The following is a 22,163-nucleotide window of genomic DNA, read 5'->3' on the forward strand; positions in this document are numbered from 1 at the left end:
AAAGGAATTATGGGCAAAAAATGCAGGCCAGAAATAAGTGATTGGGAAAGAATGAAGTAATTCCCTCTTACAATGTACCAGTGTGTCTTCACCTGGACATCTCTGATTACTCATTTTTCCATCTCCTTCACAGTTCCCAGGTCACCTTCTTCACTCGTTCATGCTGTGGTGACCCATAACATAAAAACATCAAAGAGACAAACGCAGATGCCAGAGGAAAGAGGTACGATTTAGCTTTACTCTAGAAGAGTCACTAAGAGACAAGCAGCTCTTAGGTTGTTCTGTTTTCTGCAAGGCTCCAGAATGAGCACCTTCTAGATCCAGAATGGGGGAGACATAAAGGCAATTAAATGTCACCTTTAACTCTCCCCCCACCTCCATCAAGATTTGCAGTGAGCACCACTCAGCTGGTCCATATCCTGTTTGTGACATGGTCACAGTTGCTTGGTGGGCAAGGTCATAAACGGGATTATTGTGATGACTTCATAGGCCCCAGGAGCAGATCCTTCCCTTTCATGAGTGTCTCTAAGAACAAGGGAAGAGAAACCCAGAAAATATTGAATATACTGAATAAGCGCAATTGTTTCCAGTTAGGGAATGTTTTCCATGAGTGATTGAGCCCCGCCCCCTTTAAAAGCAATTAGCTAAATAAAGACACTAACAGCATGTCCTTCATTATATTGGGTTAGACTGTGATTTTGAATGGGAGCTAGGAAAGTCATGGGATTTGGATGCAAAATTCATTTAGAGCCCTTTGAAAATTCCAGCCCTAATCTTCTCCTATTGCTTGAGTCAGAGCTCTGGGTGGCACCTCTGAACCCCACTGAGAGGCAGTGTTGATCCTGGGTATGTACAAACAGTGATACTACATATAGTGCCCATTGATGGGCTGGCAGTGGTGTTGATTATGTTTGTGGTCCTGTTTTCAATGGAGGGAAGGTGGAAGGGGTGCAGGAAAGGGGAGGGAGAGAGGTGATACACTCTTGGCTCAGGGGTAGAATAGCCCCTCTGCTCAGAAGATTCTCAGCTTGCTCTAAAATGGAGTGTTGAAGGGAGTCTGATTTCCCAGCATCATCACACAGAAAGAGAATATTATCAGTAATTTCAGTGTGAACACACCAATTGATTGACATCCTTATTTACAAATTGCGCCATCTGGGACTGGCCTCATGACAACTCCTTTGACAAAGGCTGGCCCCTGTCTGTAGAAGGAGAATGGCTGAAATACTTATCTTGAGGGCAAGATAACAAGTCAGTCATTTTTTCCTGCAAAGGGTATTGTCTGAGAGATCCATGCAAGCGGTTAGTTTAAATGCCATGAACTTTTTCGGGACTCATGCCGGCACTTAATAAACAATAAAGCTCAGATTTACACAAGTCTAATAAATTACGGTGGAGAAAAAACACAAATCAAATGGAATTTTATCACTAAAAACTGGGGGAAAAAAAATTACTCTTTCAGTGCTCATGGAAACTAGAAAATGTACTTCAATGCTCTCTAAATTGATGAGTTAGAGACTTAGCTACTGTAAATTGGAGTCAACGGAACTGTGCTGATATACCCAGGGCTGGATTTCCCATTAGGCACAGTAGACATGTGCCTAGGGGCGCCTAAAAATTCCAATGTTGCTGCTCCTGGGTCTTGGCAGGGGAAGGGGCCAGCCGAGGTGGAGACAACCCCACACAACCCTGCTGGAGCACTCCTCGCTCAGCCCAGCTGACAGAGTCACCTCCCAGTGGGGCTGGTGAGTGCGGCCAGGGGGACAAGGCTTGGGAGAGTGGGTCTCTGGGAAGTGAGGGGCTGGTGGGCGCTGGGACGTGGGTGGTTTGTGGGAGGTGCTGGGCAGTGGGGGGGTCTTTGTGGGGCACTGGGAAGTTGTGGTGGGGCAGTGTGAGGGGTGCTGGCAGTAGGGGGTGTGTGGGCAGCAGGGCACCTAAAAGAGGCAGGGTACCCCCGCTGCCACCACTGCCCACAATGCTTAGGAGCTCCAAGCCATAGTGGGGGACCCCACAGCTCCTGGCTGCTGTGGATGGGGGGGAGATGGGGGCTCGGAACCCCTGCACCTAGGGGCGCCCAAGGTGTAAATCCGGCCCTGGATATACAGCAGCCAAGGAGCTAGCCTTTCTACAGCATTCCACCTGAATGGCCTAAATCATAGAATATCAGGGCTGGAAGGGACCTCTGGAGGTCATATAGTCCAACCCCCTGCTCAAAGCAGGACCAATCCCCAATTTTTGCCCCAGATCCCCTAAATGGCCCCCTCAAGGATTGAACTCACAACCCTGGGTTTAGCAGGCCAATGCTCAAACCACTGAGCTTTATTCAGCTTTTACTCCACCCTTACTCCAGCAAACTGCTCGAGGCCAATGGGAATTTGTCTTGAATACATGCTGAGGGTCAGATCATCAGACTCTTACCCGAGTTTCCTTTCTCTACTGGTAGAGCCACTGGCATAAACAGGCGTAACTGGGGGGGGGAGGTGCTACTCCATGTGCGTAAGAGTTCTGAGTGTTGACTATTTTATGGCCCTGGGCGTTGACCTCAGACTTGGCCCTGTAATAGTACTATTGTACAAGTAGGTGTTTTGCATCAGGACGAAAGGGGTTTTGCATCTACCAGGCTGGTAATTCCCAAGTCCTGATAATTGGATCCCTAGCAGCTCTAACTGCACATTGGTGCACGCCTGGCTCAGGACAATAGTCATCAAAAGATAATACCAGGTGAGAACTCTTTGGTGGTCTGTGTAAATAAGAGGAGAATCGTAATCCAGAGCCAAACAGGATTCATGCCTCTTGCATGAATCTAGGGGTCTATAATCTACATGGACTTCAGTGGGAGTTGATAGCATGCAACTATCCACATCACTAAAACCATATAATCAAAGTCCCCTCATTGGGAGTCTGGGCAGAGAGGCTAACTACTCAACTGCCAATGGAGGATGAGTTATCCCTTCAGCCTCTAGAGCACCCCCCGCCGGCTCAAGGTTGGAACACACTGGCGAGGCAACCTGGAGAAGTTTTCACTGCCACTGCTGATACCTTAACTGTTCCGTGCAGAAATAAAGATAGACTTCAGTCTTCAGGGCCATCCAGCCAGCACCTTTTGTCAGCTCTCAGCTCACTCAGGGTGAAAATACTAAGCTTCATTTTAGAAAGGATTTGAGCTTCTTTTTACATTTTCTGACTTAGCCAACAGTCCTCTGGTGCCTCATCAGCAGCCATTGTAACTGAAACAGCTAAGCACCATAGCAACCAATGTGACAATCTCATTGTCATGAGATAAAGTGAGAAAGAAATCGTACATCCCCTAAAACTGTATAGATCTAGTCTTGCCCTGTGATCGAAGCTAAAAGCTACAGTTAATGGGGGTTATGCAATATCTTTGGGAGACAAACATAAGCCCTTTCATTTTAAGTGTACTTCCCCCTCTGGGTCTAAAGAATAAACAAAGGAAGATAATCCACATAATACTGAATGAAGATCAGCAAAGGGAACTGCAAGGGTTTGAAACCCAGATTTTCAAAACCCAATGCCTTTAGCTTGGAGACAGTAGCAGCCTCCTCAGCCTCTATAGGTATTTCTTCACTGCAAGCAGGCAAGTTCTTAATTCAGGCTAGCTAACGCAGGTTAAAAGAGCAGAAAAGACACAGCCAGCTAGCTTTTAACCAAGGTTAGCAGCTTAAATTCGACCACAGGCTCCCAAATGGGTGAGCAGCTTGAAAAAACCTAAGTGAAAAGCTAAGTTGATATGCCTTCACTTCTATTTTTTTTGCAGTGAAGACATTTCCCTTAAGTCATGTAACCCCTAGAGGGGTTAGAGATCTGTACTGTGTTAGCAGAGGTTACATACTCCCCCCTATAAAATTGATTCATATATAAAAATAAAGTCTCTATATTAACAAGCATCATTATGCATGAGAGTATGAGGTAGCCAATAACTTCATCAAGTCTCACTTGGAAACTACAAATTGTAGCAAATAATTTACTTGACGAATTTCTCTTTTTTTCTGTTTGTGTGAGTTGGCCACAATTTTCTCAGTTCCATTGTATTAACAAATCCCTTCAAAAGACTCACAGCCGGTGCTGAAGAAGGCAGAAAGTTCAGGACTGTTCATCTCTTCTTAGATGGATGTTCAGGCTGCTGAGCTCTACTTCTTCCAGCTTCTCCTCTGGCTGGGGCTCCTGGACGATTCCTCTGCAAGTACAGCAAATACCCCAGGCAAGAGCCATCACTGCCCAAAGCTTGATTGGTGTGCAAGATCTCACCCTCCCTCATCTGCTCGAGATCAACCCCACTTGATGAAAAGTGACAGAGTCAACACTGACGGTCACCTCACCACCGTTGCACCCAATACCCAGCATGATTCTTGCCCTCTCCTGAAGGCTCTCAAGAACAACCCTCCGGGGATGCACACCTGGCAGCCCTCCCATATCCTATGAAGGGAGACAGTACAAGGAGAGGCAAGAAGAGGGAGTGTGTATGTCTGCGTTGGTCAGCACATTAGATAAGATGCAGATTGAGAAACATAGGAGCGAGGAAACCAATTCAGTGCCTGGAATTACCCTCCTGAATAAAACCTTCTACTGGGGAGGACACACCATTTCTGGCCAGAGAGATGAGCAGCCCCCAAACCAGACACTCATCTCACAGGCCGTGAAAGCTCCTCCACTCCCAGCTGGATGGCTTTTGCCTGGCATCAACCGTGCTTGCTGTCTCACTGCTCTCGCTCACTTTCCATCTCATAGTGAGTATCCAACATCCAATGAAAACCAGTTTGAACTGGGGATACATCATACATGGTCTGGTTTCTGTTCCCCACATAGATGAGTGTAAGCCTGAGAATCAGGGTTTCCAAAGTGAATTCAAAACGGGAAGTTTGTTAACTGTGGACTGTCCATGAACTTTCTAGTCCCGATATATACAAAGTGATTTATAAAACCACCCCTTGTTCTAGGACTATCTTCATATTCCAGGAGATCCTTCTGAAAAAGTAATTGCATCCCTCGGTTATGTCCCCTTGAGAAATAAGCAGTATATTAATATATCACTATTAGAGATAGCAAACAAGGATTTCAGCACCAGGGGCATAGCCAGAGGTGGGCCACGGCCCCACCCAAATCTGAGCAGGGGTGCAGTGTTGCCACAGCAGCCTGGAGCAACACTTGGACACCTGAAATGCAGGACGGAGCTATGCGCCCGCTCTTCAGAATGCTCTACTCCAGCAGCTCTGCCTTGCCATTTTCTGAGCTGCCCCATGCAGGTGCCCAGCGCGGCAGGTGAAGCCCTGTGTCTGGAGGCACCAGGGCTAGGAAGAGGGTGTGGCACCAGGGGAGAAGCTGAGCTAGCAGGTGCTCGGGGGCTGCCTGTTGGCCAGCGGCGCTCTCCACACGGCTCATCCCCTGCATGGCTGGAGGCAGCGGCGAGGCTGGTCTCGCTGCAGTGCTCCCAGGAGCTGGGCAACTCAGTACAGAGTTCGGGCCAAATTCCATGCACAGGCAAGCCCCTGTTCATGCCCCCGCAGCGCAGCCAGAGCCGACCCTGCACAGGGGCCATACAGCCGCAGGAGACACAAGCCCCCAGCTGAAGGGCAGCAGCCCATATCCCGCAAAGAGGCAACGGCTCCCTCTCTTTCCTGGCTGCAGAGTCAGGGCGCATCCAGGTTGCACTGACAGCCAGCATGGCCAGTGGATAGCACAGTCTGTCATTTCCCGTCCACCTGAAAGTCTGGGCCCACTCAAATTTCCACTCCTAGCTACACCACTGGTCTGCACACTGGAACGCTGCGTGTTTTGCCAGAGGGTTAGCTTTCACCACCCTTAACAGAAGTAGCACCCATGGGATTTCCTACTGAAGAGGATGGGACAGCTCATGAGTAAGGACTGAGTTAACAATGAGTAGGGGCTTTGGGATTTGCCTTTTGGACAGCTGAAGTACTGGAATGAATAGTAAGTGGGGAAATACTAATATTACAACAAATAAGGAAGTGATTATCTTCCCTGGAAAGGCCTCTATTTAATGCTGCCTCCAATCTTTCCTTCCCCTTCAATAATTATCCTTTTCACTGAGTCAAACATGATGAACATTATCCCACTGTGCAGCGACTCCGATTTCCAAATCAACACCCAGGAGTTAAGAGCTGCCTTCACTTAAAATGGTCTTTATTTTTCATTCCTGAGGATGGGTCACAGTTGTCTGCAGCCAGAGGTGGGGTTTAGCAACCATCTCATGTTATAAGGACCATCCTTAAACCCTTTGATTTGTACCAACACCTGGTGAGTGAATTACCGCTGGGCATTCAGCTGAGGAGAGCAACAGGCTTCTCACTGCTTAAAGAGCAGCTGACACGTCAGAGTTTAGTAAGACGTTCTGTTTAGGTGCAGTTCTGCTTACCACGGCTGTATTTTCTCTGTCTCTTTGCATTTTGTTCTAACGCCATTTCCGGATGCCAGATATTTAGGCTCCGGACCTGTATTCTGGGTTGTGCAATAGGCAGCCAGCATGAGGTGGAGGGGTCTATAATGTGACCTGTCTCCAGGGTGGAGCCAGATCCTCTACCCTCCCACCCAAGTCTTGTCTCTACCCACATCCTGTGGACTTTTATTATTATTATTAAGGATTCAGTCCTTTGAGCTGGACTCTCATTGACGTCAATGTGAATATCATCTACTCGGTCCCCCTTTATGTCACAAGTGGTAGGTATTTCTATTCTTTTCTTCGGCTCAAGCATGGAAAGCCATGCCAAAAAAGAATAACCCCCTAACAAAACAGGACTGCACTTAGACCCAAGCCAGTGCAACAATCAACCATACCAGTTTGCACATGAGCATATTTTCCTGATTTAGGGCCAGATGTTTTATTTGAAAATGTGGATCAGCAATGAAACCATCTTTGCCTAGGTTATGCCCTGTCAATATGTTCAGCCAGTCTTTGACCTTTTCAAGTGAAGCGTTATGCGTTTCTCTCTTGGTCTTTGCAAAACTTGCTTACAATTTCATTGTCACTTGACATTCTTGTCAGAAACATATGCACTGTGGCCATGATTCAGCAAGATGCTTGAGCATGTAACTCACTAAGCATGTGGGTCAACAGTGCCATTCAGCTGCTTAGGGGAGATACAAACCAAACTGCCATGAAGAACCAGGGCTTATATCTTTTCGTTCTTTAAGTCTTTAAAGTAGAAATTCTGGGTGAAGATCCTGTGGCTTCCCAGGTGTGCTGTGGCAAAGTGGTATGTAGAGGGTGTTAGGGTTCCACATGATGACCTCATGGGGATAGGGCATAAGGTTCTACAGGAATCTTAGGGGTGCAGTAAAGTGGCTGATAAAGTGTCTTGATTTTAGATGCAAAAACTTTGATGGAAAATGTCCTCCTGGTGGCATTTTCATGGTTTGCCACTGAGACATTACAGAGTGGAAACCAGCACTTCTGTCCTGTTCTTAGTGAAGACAACAACATCTCTGAGCACTGCGCACCCAAAACACAAGACAATTACAGTTAAACAAAAGGCGCACTACTATAATTCATGATCTGTTTCATGAGAACAGTATGCTTTTCCTTTGCAGAAGGGTATATCACTGTGCAGTGCTACTCAATGTGCTCATGACTTTATCAAGAGAGAGACACTCAACAGGCTCCACGGCATATTTTGTGCAAGAGATCCCCTGATACTGCAGAGGCCTTGGGCATTGGTGACACCTCAGTCTCCTCTGTTCTCTGCCTGTGGCACACAAGAAGTTAGTGTGCGGATTGTGAAACTTGAATTTAACCCAGTTGATTGGCCTCAACACGGGAGAAAGTGGGTGAAGTGTAATGGTCTGTGGTATACAGGAAATCAGACTAATTTAAGATCCCTTCTGGCATTAAACTCATGAAATAGATGAGAGAACAGTTCACACTCCATGCTCATGCAGCCACTTCCAACAACCATGACAATTAGTGCCAGTTATGGCGGTGATTTCTGTGAAGTGGACTCCTATTAAGAACCAGAATGAATATTTGACACAGAGGCCATTGAAACGAAAAAGTAGTGCAAAGATAGGTTGAATTTTAACTAGTGCTGCTAGGAAACTTCCATGCAAAATTTCAACTTTTTCATGAAAAATTGAAATCGAACAAATTTCAGCCAAAATTTTTCTGCTGAAAACCAAACGTTTGCTTTGGAAGTGCCACTCTGGCATGGGAAATGTAATTCAGTGGCCTCATGTCCCCCTTTCTCCTCTTGTGGGTTGGCTTCATGGTCAGGCTGCAGTTCCCAGAATTCACTATGGTCTTCCCTCTTGCTGAGTCACTGTGGTGCATCATGGGGGGGAGGGGTGTGCTGGCCACAATGCATCATGGGAGATGTAGTCCAGCTGGCAGACCCAGCCCATAGACAAGAATGAGGACATGAGGCACTTGAATTACAACCCCATCAGGTACTATGCCATCATTTCCACACTGACAGTCAAAATGTTCCATGGAAGGCAGACTTTTCCCCAAAATATTCATTTAATCAAATCAGTTTCTATTGAAAATTTTCAATCAGCCCTAGTTATAACCCAGTCCAAGGATCTGCACTCCTAGTACGGGTCCCAAGACTGATCTTTTTCCTCTAGAGTCCAGAGCCTAAGCTCATTGAAGTCAAGTTCAGTTTTTCCTGTCGATTTCAGTGGGCTCAGGACCCTAATCCTTTGTTAGCCCAATTTGATAGGCTCAGTTTTGCCCACTCAAGTCTGATTTCTTCTTTAACATCCCTGGGAGGCTCATTTACAGCTGTTCATTGTACAGAATGGCTCGGATTTCCACAGTCATTCTAACCAATTGCTCTTTTTCTTCCCACTAGGCATAAAATAGGTCTGAGCAGGGATTTGTTATTTTGACACACAACGTGACAGAGCAGTGTCCTTCAAACACCATTCTCCCCACAGTGTTTTTCATCATCATGCCCACATTCCAACTGGTATCTGTGGTGGAGCCATATCGCCTTGAGAACCTGTATCAAAAGTGGCATATCAAACACAGCAGGCTACCTTTGTGCTGGCCTAAATGGGCATAGCTCCAACAAGTCAATAGAATTGCACCAATTTACATTAGCAGAGAATATGCTGCATTATCTTTGGAAGATAGCACACTCTTACAAGCTTTCAGACTGATGTTGCTCCCATTAAAGTCAATGAGAATTTTGACTTTGGGTTGGAATCAGTACATGCATGCAAAAAATGTATACATCTGGGAAGGAACTTAAACTTTTGGAGAATTAGGTTTAGGGAGCTGGTTAATGAACCAGTTCTTTTCCCCAGTGAGCTGGGGAATGTTGCTGGATTATCACATCCCTTCAAGTTTTCAGTATCTTTTCTTATTAGAGAGATGGCTAATGAGTTCCAGCTAGTAGAGGAGGAAGAAGTGACCCCTCACTGCAAACATTAAGGCTTTCTAGTCAAGGTGGCTTCAAAGGTACATTTCTTCCCTTGCATTGAACCCCTGAGAGATCCTGCCACTGAGCAAACTTTTGCACACTCGGTGCTGCTTAAGGTTCACAGCAAATAAAAATATCCCAAAAAGGAAGAGGGAAATACACCTGTACCCCGATATAATGCGACCCGATATAATGCGGTAAAGCAACGCTTCGGGGGGGTGGGCGGGGGCTGCACGCTCCAGTGGATCAAAGCAAGTTCAATATAACTTCATAAACAAACATAAAAATCATGGAGCAGGTCCTCAAGGAATCAATTCTGAAACACTTAGAGGAGAGGAAAGTGATCAGGAACAGTCAGCATGGATTCACCAAGGGCAAGTCATGCCTGACTAATCCAATTGCCTTCTATGACAAGATAACTGGCTCTGCGGATGAGGGGAAAGCAGTGGACGTGTTGTTCCTTGACTTTAGCAAAGCTTTTGACATGGTCTCCCACAGTATTCTTCCCAGCAAGTTAAAGAAATATGGGCTAGATGAATGGACTATAAGGTGGATAGAAAGCTGGTAGATTGTTGGGCTCAACGGGTAGTGATCAATGGCTCCATGTCTAGTTGGCAGCCGGTATCAAGTGGAGTGCCCCAAGGGTTGGTCCTCGGGCTGGTTTTGTTCTACATCTTCATTAATGATCTGGAGGATGGTGTGGATTGCACCCTCAGCAAGTTTGCAGATGACTCTAAACTGGGAGGAGAGGTAGAGATGCTGGAGGGTAGGGATAGGATACAGAGGACCCTAGACAAATTAGAGGATTGGGCCAAAAGAAATCTGATGAGGTTCAACAAGGACAAGTGCAGAGTCCTGCACTTAGGATGGAAGAATCCCATGCACCGCTGCAGACTAGGGACCGAATGGCAAGGCAGCAGTTCTGCAGAAAAGGACCTAGGGGTTACAGTGGACGAGAAGCTGGATATGAGTCAGTGTGCTCTTGTTGCTAAGAAGGCAAATGGCATTTTGGACTGTATAAGTAGGGGCATTGCCAGCAGATCGAGGGATGTGATCATTCCCCTCTATTTGAGATTAGTGAGGCCTCATCTGGAGTATTGTGTCCAGTTTTGGGCCCCACACTACAAGGATGTGGAAAAACTGGAAGACGTCCAGTGGAGGGCAACAAAAATGACTGGGAACTGGAACACATGACTTATGAGGAGAGGCTGAGGGAACTGGGATTGTTTAGTCTGCGGAAGAGAAGAATGAGGGGGAATTTGATGGCTGCTTTCAACTACCTGAAAGGGGGTTCCTGAAAGAGGATGGATCTAGACTGTTCTCAGTAGTAGCAGATGACAGAATGAGGAGTAATGGTCTCAAGTTGCAGTGGGGGAGGTTTAGGTTGGCTATTAGGAAAAACTTTTTCACTAGGAGGGTGGTGAAACACTGGAATGCGTTACCTAGGGAGGTGGTAGAATCTCCTTCCTTAGAAGTTTAAGGTTAGGCTTGACAAAACCCTGGCTGGGATGATTTAGTTGGGGATTGGTCCTGCTTTGAGCAGGGGGTTGGACTAGATGACCTCTTGAGGTCCCTTCCAGCCCTGATATTCTATGATTCTGTGATAACACGGTTTCACCTATAACACAGTAAGATTTTTTGGCTCCCGAGGACAGCATTATTTCAGGGTAGAGGTGTAATCAGTGTGGGAATAGATTAGAAAGGTCAAGCAAGGAAAGGATGAGAAGTGAGGGGAAAAGTTAAGCATTGCTGAGAAATAGGTAGCAACATCAAGCACTCAATTTTATACTGAGACACGGCATGGAGGTGGCAGGGAGGCCCCACACTGAATGTTTTTCTATGCATCCTAGAATGCCATTTGGAATTAGGCTATAGATAGCAATGCTGTTAGGTTAAATGTGTAGGGCTGGATTCATTCCAGCCCCAGAGCTGTACATGGCCCAGGAGAAAGGGATGGGTATCAGAGAGCTGGTTACAGCTGAGGGAGGGGTACCTCCAGCATCTTTTAAAACTGCTGCTGGGGCGCTCTTAACTACCCCACCAGCCTCGAGTCCTCGATGGAACCAATGCCAAAGGAGGATTGGCATATAAGAGCTCTGCTCAACCACGACCCTCCAGCACATGGCCCTCTCTACACTGGCTACAGCACAGTTCAGGGAGTTCTCTTGCAGCAAGGAAATCTGCAGCAAAATTATTGTCCCTTTATGGCACTTGGATGATGTAATGTTGTAATGCACAAGAGAATCTGGCCCATATCATATATAAGTGCAATAAAAGGAAACCTATGTTTTCCTAAACACTGAAAATCAATCTGATCTGTTCCCTTGTCGCTTGTCACTCGACACAAGGATTGGGTGAAACAGTTCAGAACAAATCAGTAACTCACATCAACGATTGCTTGTTTCTGGAATTGAACCAGAAGCAAATTCTCTGTAACATACAACTGGCATTTTGCCATTGGCTTTCATCTTCATATGCCTAGTTTGGTCAGACTATATTTGCAGAAAGGTGAGAGAGGCCATTCTTGTGACCTATCTGGCTCTAGCATTAATTGAAAGTACTAAAAATCTTGTTACAAAGCAGCTTCTTCTGCTGACTTTTGGAGACCCATAAGGTTGGGACAGGTTCAGGTGTTTCCAATAATCTTCTAAAGATTTGGAGAGCATATCTGAACTGAGCCTGAAACGCAAAATGTTTGAGGTTCACCCATGATTACAGGCCATATTCTGTCACCCGATATGCACATGCAAATCCCATTGCTGCAAGTAGGAGTTTCCCGCAGTGTTTGCAAGCACAGAAAATGGTCATGATTATGGGATCCATGCCCATCTTGCAAAGCTGAGTGGCATGAATCAGCACTATCACTTACATTGCACTTTTCATCTTCAAAATGCTTTTCAAACAATAACTAATTACTTACATTGCTATTACCCCATTTTACAGATAAGGAAGCCCTGGCAGTGGCTGAGCGACTTGGTCAAGTCTATAAAGGGAACCAGTGTCAGCACCTGGGTTAGACTCTGGGAGTTCCTTGCTCCCATTCCTGTACTCAGACCGCTATATCATACTACGGTGATGGTCATATTAAAATATCTTGGAAAGACCAGAGATAAAAGGTTAGCCAGACAGAAACACTAATTCATAAAAGTATGGCCTGCTTTTAAAGACAACTTTCAGAGTTAGCAGATTGACCCCCTGGAAGATTTCCGCTGTGTTGAGAATCAACATCCCAGTTCCATCCTGGCATTTATGTTGTGGCAGGAGACCTGTTAGGATATAGATATTCAGGTCTGTCTGTAAAGGCCTATCCTCTAAGAATTTAGGTGTATTCTTATCACTTGGCTAATTATAGAGGTATAAAAGAAAGAATCAAAATCACTGTCTGCTGGTGTAAGGGCCTTCTCTTACTGTGACAGTCTGAGGCCCTGTTCTTAGCTAAGGCCTTTGGCTAAGCAGCAGAGGCAGCCATAAACTGGGAAGTGAATGGTCACATCCTCACATTCCAAACTAGTCACATTGAAATAAGGTGCTATTGGGCTGTTAGGAATACAATCCTGTCCTGATAGTTCCTATCACTTCCAGAGAAAGGGAAGTGCCTAGAAAATGTAAAAGGAAACTTAGTTTGATAGCATCCTGTCTGGCAAGAACTCACTTATCAATAGCTGGGATGTGAAATCCTCACTTCTGTATTGTCTTGTCATTATAGTTCCCACTTTGCTATTGTTTGTCTGTATAATCTCTGTCTGGTTCTGTGATTGTTCCTGTCTGCTGTATAATTAATTTTGCTGGGAGTAAACTAATTAAGGTGGTGGGATATAATTGGTTACATAATCATGTTACAATATGTTAGGATTGGTTAGTTAAATTTCAGGAAAATGATTGGTTAAGGTATAGCTAAGCAGAACTCAAGTTTTACTATATAATCTGTAGTCAATGAGGAAGTGAGTGAGTGTGGGTGTGGGAGATGGGAACAGGGAATGGGGGTAAGGAAGTTGGAATCATGTTCGGCTAAGGGTAGGAATGGGAACAGGGACACAGGTGTAAGGCTCTGTGGTGTCAGAGCTGGGAAGGAGGATACTAAGGAAGGAAACTGGAATCATGCTTTGTCATAAATATAAAGGGAAGGGTAAACCCCTTTGAAATCCCTCCTGGCCAGGGGAAAGCTCCTCTCACCTGTAAAGGGTTAAGAAGCTAAAGGTAACCTCGCTGGCACCTGACCAAAATGACCAATGAGGAGACAAGATACTTTCAAAGGCTGGGAGGAGGGAGAGAAACAAAGGGTCTGTGTCTGTCTGTATGCTGGGTCTTTGCCGGGGATAGACCAGGAATGGAGTCTTAGAACTTTTAGTAAGTAATCTAGCTAGGTATGTGTTAGATTATGATTTCTTTAAATGGCTGAGAAAAGAATTGTGCTGAATAGAATGACTATTTCTGTCTGTGTATCTTTTTTGTAACTTAAGGTTTTGCCTAGAGGGGTTCTCTATGTTTTTGAATCTAATTACCCTGTAAGATATCTACCATCCTGATTTTACAGGGGGGATTTCTTTATTTCTATTTACTTCTATTTTTATTAAACGTCTTCTTGTAAGAAAACTGAATGCTTTTTCATTGTTCTCAGATCCAAGGGTTTGGGTCTGTGGTCACCTATGCAAATTGGTGAGGCTTTTTATCCAACATTTCCCAGGAAAGGGGGGGTGCAAGTGTTGGGAGGATTGTTCATTGTTCTTAAGATCCAAGGGTCTGGGTCTGTAGTCACCTAGGCAAATTGGTGAGGCTTTTTACCAAACCTTGTCCAGGAAGTGGGGTGCAGGGTTTTGGGAAGTATTTTAGGGGGAAAGACGCGTCCAAACAGCTCTTCCCCAGTAACCAGTATTAGTTTGGTGGTGGTAGCGGCCAGTCCAAGGACAACGGGTGGAATATTTTGTACTTTGGGGAAGTTTTGACCTAAGCTGGTAAAGATAAGCTTAGGAGGTTTTTCATGCAGGTCCCCACATCTGTACCCTAGAGTTCAGAGTGGGGGAGGAACCTTGACATGCTTGCTGGAAGTTCACCCCAATAAACATCGAATTGTTTGCACCTTTGGACTTTGGGTATTGTCGCTCTCTGTTCATGTGAGAAGGACCAGGGAAGTAAGTGGGTGAAGGAATAAGCCCCTTAACAAGACCATTCTCCTGTGAGAACTGCCACTTCCAGTCGATGTTATCCTGTAAGTGATCATGAGACTTTATTGAAGTCCCAAACTCCAAGTTCCCAGTCAGCTTCCATTGCAAAAAAAACCATTTTTTCCTAATAAATGCATATTATGGTTTTCCCTTATTTCCAGCTAAGGCACTACCATGTGTTCTGGATGAAAGCAAGAGGAAAGATTTATGACTGATTAATGTTGATTTAACGTGAGTAAGTCATCAAAATTCGTACTCTTGTGGTAGTCTGTGCTTGTAGATATTCCTCTTTTTAATTTTTCTCTCTTTTCAGCTCTTCACTGCTCTAAATGCATCAGGAAACCATAGGAGTTAAAAATTGTGGTTACACAAGGCTGTGTACAATATATTTATAGCATCTCTTTCCAAATACTCCTGCTTAGTCATAAATGAGTATAAATGAAGCATGGCAAGCAATTTGCTGCATGGTAGGCGATATTAATGATATGACACATTTGTACCTACTTGTGTGATCTGATTTTTTGAGTGTGACAAATTACAGTAGCGAGTGCCTTGTGTCAATAATGACCTCTTCTGTACTCCCTGTTATGTTGGGTTATCCGTTTTTGTCCCTACAGTTATAGCTGGTTGTGACATTATGTGATTAAAATAGGACCATGTAGATGATTGTTGCTACAATTGCAACAAATCTTATACAAAGTTTGTCAAGTAAGTTGTCAATAGAAAAGTTATGATTTGCTGAATCTGATTATGCTATTTGTATGCATGTATCATTTTTGTATCTGAAGTTATGAATATTAACTATGCACCTGTATTTCAAATGTTTGCTCCTGTAGTAACACCAACAAAGCGTTTAGCCAGCACATTGTGAAGGAACTATTCAAGCTGAATGGCTCATCAAAGAACACTTAACTCACAATGGAAAATGCCTATCTACACATAATGAACTTTCCTGTGAACATTCTAACTAGAGAAGTCGTTCTCAAGCTTTTTTACTGGTGACCCCTTTCATATAGCAAGCCTCTGGTTCAACCCCCCCAATAATTAAAAACACATTTTTATATATTTAACACCATTATAAATGCTGAAGGGAAAGTGGGGTTTGGGGGTGGAGGCCATCAGCTCACGACCCTCCATGTAATAGGCTTGTGACCCCCTGAGGGGTCCCGACTCCCCAGTTTGAGAACTCCTGAACTAAAGTATGGGTAATGGCCTTTGCCGGCTTTGCTTAGTCCTAGCAGAGACGTGTGACTTGCCCACGGGACTCCAAAATCCATCTTGTTATCTGTATTTTTCCACAAGCTGTGCGGAGGGCTTTGTTGAAACAATGGAAAAGGAGTACTTGTGGCACCTTAGAGACTAACCAATTTATTTGAGCATGAGCTTTCGTGAGCTACAGCTCACTTCATCAGATGCATTCCACGGTATGCATCTGATGAAGTGAGCTGTAGCTCACGAAAGCTCATGCTCAAATAAATTGGTTAGTCTCTAAGGTGCCACAAGTACTCCTTTTCTTTTTGCGAATACAGACTAACACGGCTGTTACTCTGAAACTTGAAACAATGGGTTTCTCTTCACTAGGCAGAAGCTATAAAAGACCCTGGGAACATCTCCATTTTGCCTCTTTCCTGCTCAAACCTCTGGACTCTGAACTTGTACTAATGGGAGCATTCTAACCAAGGACCTTCCAATGATATGGAAGCAACCAGAGACTTAACAAGCCAACAGTTTATTCCACCACTGCTACAAGCCTGATCCAAGAACTTTGCCTTTATTGTATGCTTTTGATCCTTTAACCAGTTTTAACTCACCTTTCTTTCTTTTTATAAATAAACCTTTAGATATTAGATACTCAGGGATTGGCAACAGTGTGATTGAGTAAGATCTGAGTTGTATATTGACCTAGGTATGTGGCTGGTCCTTTGGGATCAGAAGAACCCTTTGGTTGATGAAACTGGTTATAAATAACCACTCCTCATTAAGTCTAGTGTCTTTGATTGTGAAACAAGGACTGAAATGCCTAAGGAAACTGCTTTTCCGACTTCTTGTTAGCCAGTGTGGTGAAAGAGGTTACTTTTGTTGCTGGTTTGGTATATCTTATGGGACAATAACCACCAGTTTTGGTGTGTGTCTGCCCTATTTCTCAGCAGTTTGTCCTGAATTTGGAATTCTCAGTTCTGACAAACTGAGGCACGGTGACACTGGTCAATCTACTAATGGAGAAAATGTTATTCAATGGATTTGATTCTTATTGGTTTGTGAACTGCCTGCAAAACTAGGATTTTCATGAACCTACTCTCTATTCATAATTTTTCAACCAATAGTTCTAGTCTATATTATGAGGGCCCTTAGGTTCTCTCCACTGACATGGATCCAAAGTCATTGTAGTTAATGGAAGGACTCCAACTGGCCCCCATGGGCTTTGAATCAGGTCTATATTCCGGCATTTGGAGTTCTTATTTAATAATCCTGAGAGATGCTGGGTACCTCTGGTCTTGAGGCCAGAGAGGCTGAACCAGAGGTGCTAGGGACAGGGGTACAGAGACAAGGCTTTCCAGGACACAGTAAAATGGTCCCATCCCCAGTCTGACAGCTTCTGTGCTGTTGAGGAGGATGAAGGTCTTGGGGAAAAAAACATCAAACTGGAGAGGAGGGAAATGATCCCATAGTTGGGCCCCTCCTTCCAGATGATGAAGGGTATCCTCAGTGTGAGAGGATACCCTTCGAGGGAGAAGGTCCCTGTTATTAGGAAGAGACCTGGTAATAGTACTGGGGGATTCAATTATTAGAAATATAGATGGGTTTGTTTTGTCTGGGAGAACCAGGGCTAAATTTTGCTTTCTTAGACAATATATGCTCCCCTTTCCTCCTCACTGAAATTAAATTGATTGGCTATACAACTGCAGAAGGAACACAATCCTTGATATGCACTGAAGTTCTGGAGCCTAAGAATTTGCCTGAGGATTTCCTGTCCTGCAAATTACCACTGATTTCCCGTATGGAAACAGACTTCCTTCCCGCAGCTCTAGGTAGAATTTGAAAGCTCAAAGATTGCAAACATTATACCAGTGTCCTAAACTACCTGCTCTTGGTAGCTTTAGCGGTGGCAACTGCCTCAATATTAGAATCATAGAATCATAGAATATCAGGGTTGGAAGGGACCCCAGAAGGTCATCTAGTCCAACCCCCTGCTCAAAGCAGGACCAATTCCCAGTTAAATCATCCCAGCCAGGGCTTTGTCAAGCCTGACCTTAAAAACCTCTAAGGAAGGAGATTCTACCACCTCCCTAGGTAACGCATTCCAGTGTTTCACCACCCTCTTAGTGAAAAAGTTTTTCCTAATATCCAATCTAAACCTCCCCCACTGCAACTTGAGACCATTACTCCTCATTCTGTCATCTGCTACCATTGAGAACAGTCTAGAGCCATCCTCTTTGGAACCCCCTTTCAGGTAGTTGAAAGCAGCTATCAAATCCCCCCTCATTCTTCTCTTCTGCAGGCTAAACAATCCCAGCTCCCTCAGCCTCTCCTCATAACTCATGTGTTCCAGTCCCCTAATCATTTTTGTTGCCCTTCGCTGGACTCTCTCCAATTTATCCACATCCTTCTTGAAGTGTGGGGTCCAAAACTGGACACAGTACTCCAGGTGAGGCCTCACCAATGTCGAATAGAGGGGAACGATCACGTCCCTCGATCTGCTCGCTATGCCCCTACTTATACATCCCAAAATGCCATTGGCCTTCTTGGCAACAAGGGCACACTGCTGACTCATATCCAGCTTCTCGTCCACTGTCACCCCTAGGTCCTTTTCCTCAGAACTGCTGCCTAGCCATTCGGTCCCTAGTCTGTAGCTGTGCATTGGGTTCTTCCGTCCTAAGTGCAGGACCCTGCACTTATCCTTATTGAACCTCATCAGATTTCTTTTGGCCCAATCCTCCAATTTGTCTAGGTCCTTCTGTATCCTATCCCTCCCCTCCAGCGTATCTACCACTCCTCCCAGTTTAGTATCATCCGCAAATTTGCTGAGGGTGCAATCCACACCATCCTCCAGATCATTTATGAAGATATTGAACAAAACCGGCCCCAGGACCGACCCCTGGGGTACTCCACTTGATACCGGCTGCCAACTAGATATGGAGCCATTGATCACTACCCGTTGAGCCCGACAATCTAGCCAGCTTTCTACCCACCTTGTAGTGCATTCATCCAGCCCATACTTCCTTAACTTGCTGACAAGAATACTGTGGGAGACCGTGTCAAAAGCTTTGCTAAAGTCAAGAAACAATACATCCACTGCTTTCCCTTCATCCACAGAACCAGTAATCTCATCATAAAAGGCGATTAGATTAGTCAGGCATGACCTTCCCTTGGTGAATCCATGCTGGCTGTTCCTGATCACTTTCCTCTCATGCAAGTGCTTCAGGATTGATTCTTTGAGGACCTGCTCCATGATTTTTCCAGGGACTGAAGTGAGGCTGACTGGCCTGTAGTTCCCAGGATCATCCTTCTTCCCTTTTTTAAAGATTGGCACTACATTACTGTTGTATGTTTGGGCAGGAAATGTTCGGCACACCATGCAAGATCAGGCTCTTGATTCTGGAATGCTAACTAAGCTCTGGCCGTATGCATATTTACATTCTCTGTCAGGTGTGTCTCCATTCCATTTTTTTTTGGAAGACATATGCTGCCTAGAGTCACAATGCTTAGTACATAGTTTATACTGTGTCTCCAGGGTTTGCCTCTGGATAGAACAAATGTAACCAGTCTGCTTTTCACATGACTAGCCAATTTTGGCGATATTACACAGATCATTAGAAGCCCTTAATTGAGATGGGAAAATATCTTAAAATATTTCCCATTAATATTGTCTTGATTAAAGAAGTGTAAGTGCTTTGGGAGCGTCATTTCTGGGGCATTGAACCTGCAACATGTAGAGTCTGATTTTCAAATATTCAGAGCACCCAAAGCCCCAGTTGTCTTCACTGGGTGCTACAAATACAAAGCACCCCTGAAAGTCAGGTCCAAGATGTTCCGGTTGGGCACCCAAAATCAGAATACTCTTTTGGGGAATGTAAGGGACTTCCTCACAGTCACACGTAAGCACAGTCCTGCTCCCCTCAAAGTTAAAACTTAACAGAAGCAGGATCAGGTCCACTAAACCAATGGGAGAGCCAGGACTATAACCTAAGAATTCCTATTTCCAAATTCACTAGGTGATGCTCTCTCACATGTATTATAAACTAATACCTGGCAGCAACAATCAATTTCCTCATGTAATATATTGGTCATAGATATCCCTATCCCTGTATTTAATGCTCTTAGTGTGGTAAGTGCATTAATGAAAGAAGCAGGGATGAATTCAGATCTTGTCTAAGCATATGCAACTCTGCTGAAGTCACTGCAATTACACTGTGGCTGTATTTATTCCATAACTGTTTAACTTTCACTGTATTTTCCTCTTCTCAACTTCAAAGAGTGAATTAACTTCAGTCATTAACGATGCCCCAAATCAGGGCTTGTGATGGTAAAAAAGGACCATTACAATATATATAAAATGATAGAATCTAAATTAGCTGTTACCACTCAAGAAAGAGATCTTGGAGTCATTGTGGAGAGTTCTCTGAAAACATCCACTCAGTGTGCAGTGGCAGTCAAAAATGAACAGAATGTTGGGAATCATGAGGAAAGGGATAGATAATAAGACAGAAAATATCATATTGCCTCTATATAAATCCATGGTAAGCCCACATCCTTAAGTACCGCATGCAGATGTGGTCACCCCATCTCAAAGAAGATATATTGGAACTGGAAAAGGTTCAGAAAAGGGCAACCAAAATTATTAGGGGTAATGGAACAGCTTCCATATGAGGAGAGATTAATAAGACTCGGACTTTTCAGCTTGGAAAAGAGATGACTAAGGGGGGGATATATGATAGAGGTCTATAAAGTCATGATGGGTGTGGAGAAAGTAAATAAGGATGTGTTATTTAATCCTTTTCATAACACAAGAACTAGGGGTCACCACATTAAATTAATAGGCAGCAGGTTTAAAACAAACACACAGTCAACCTGTGGAACTCTTTGCCAGAGGATGTTGTGAAGGCCAAGACTATAGCAGGGTTCAAAAAAGAACTAGATAAGTTCATGGAGGACAGATCCATCAATGGCTGTTAGCTAGGATGGAGCAGAGATGGTGTCCCTAGCCTCTGTTTGCCAGAAGCTGGGAATGGACAACCGGGGGTGAGTCACTTGATGATTCCCTGTTCTGTTCATTCCCTCTGGGGCACCTAGCTTTGGTCACTGTCAGAAGACAGGATACTGGGCTAGATGGACCTTTGGTCTGACCCAGTATGGCCGTTCTTATGTTCAATAAATAGGACTGGTTCTATTTTTAGCCATGTCAAAACAACAAACAGGCTTCTTTGGTGAACAGATAAACTAACAGCCTTGCAGAGACTATGTTCTGCAGTTTGCCTGTTGATTATCTGTATTGAATTTCTGGGGAAATTTTTCCTGTCAAAGAAATCAATCAATCATTCTCTTTACAATCATTCTGTAGTGCAGGGTCACCATCCATGGAATTTATTTCTATGCACTGCAGTGTGTGCTTTGCATAGAAATAATGAGACTCTAATGACCTGTTTCCCCTCTCATTTCCAGTAGAGTTACACAAGTCTCTCTCCATTGGCTTCAGTGGAGCTCTTTTTTAAATAAATAGTATGTGTTACTGTAGCACCTAGGAGCCCCAGTCATGGGCCAGCACTCCACAGTGCTAGGTGCTGTACAGACACAGAACAAAAAGACGGTCTCTGCCCCAAAGAGTCTCCAATCCAAGTATAAGGCAAGAGACAGACCAAATGGGGGAGCACACGAAAACAATGAAATAATACTGGTCAGCATGTGTCACAGGTCCACTCACCACTAGGGGCACCTCCTCCTGGCCACTCTGGAGATTCTCTCCTTCCAGGTGCTGCACCTTTCTCCGGTGGTCTCTTCACTCATCATGGTCTCATCCAGCAGCCCGTCTTCCTCCAGGAGCTACAGCTTCCTCCTTGTGACTTGGCCTCTAGGAAGGTCACTATGGGCCTCCTCTTCTGGGGTATCAAAGTCTTCCAGGGCAAACTGTCCCAGGCAGTCCGCTCTCCACTGCTTGGTCTATGCTGCTTCCCCTGTGGCTGGTGGGGAAACCCAGGCCCACCCTCTACTCTGGATTCCACCTCAGCGACCCTCTAATCAGCAGCCAACCTCTGTACTAGCCAAAACTTGCTGCTTTTCCTCTGAGACTTTCCTCTCTTTCTGGTTCCTGCTTCTCTCTGGATTGGCCAGCCCAAACTCCCTCCTTTCAGGGAACAACTGTAGACTGCCCTCTATAGTCCCAAACACACCTCCCTTCACCCAGGGAGTGGCTGAAGACTACTTCCCTGGAGCCCCCAGCTGCTCTCTGCTCCTGGTCTTTATACAGGCCCTTTCTGTTCTTGTCCATTTCTAATTAGTCCTTGATCCCTGGCTTCTCCTCCAGGTGCATCCTAGGCCGTTAATTGGCCACCCCATCACAGCATGATAGGCATTATAGGAGCTACTCCTGATGTACAGTGTATGAGAACCA

General features: G+C 44.8%; 1 long non-coding RNA gene across 1 annotated transcript in view; it reads left to right on the forward strand.

Moving 5' to 3' along the window:
- LOC142068436 (uncharacterized) overlaps window positions 1-14,792 on the forward strand; it is a 33,477-nt gene extending 18,685 nt beyond the window's left edge. The window contains exons 2-3 of the long non-coding RNA XR_012664267.1: window positions 134-223; window positions 14,719-14,792. This is a non-coding gene — a long non-coding RNA (uncharacterized LOC142068436). The remainder of the gene's footprint in view (window positions 1-133; window positions 224-14,718) is intronic.
- The last annotated feature ends 7,371 nt before the right edge of the window (window positions 14,793-22,163 follow it).

Source organism: Caretta caretta, chromosome 11, assembly GCF_965140235.1.
Source record: "Caretta caretta isolate rCarCar2 chromosome 11, rCarCar1.hap1, whole genome shotgun sequence".
Lineage (NCBI taxonomy): Eukaryota > Metazoa > Chordata > Testudines > Cheloniidae > Caretta > Caretta caretta.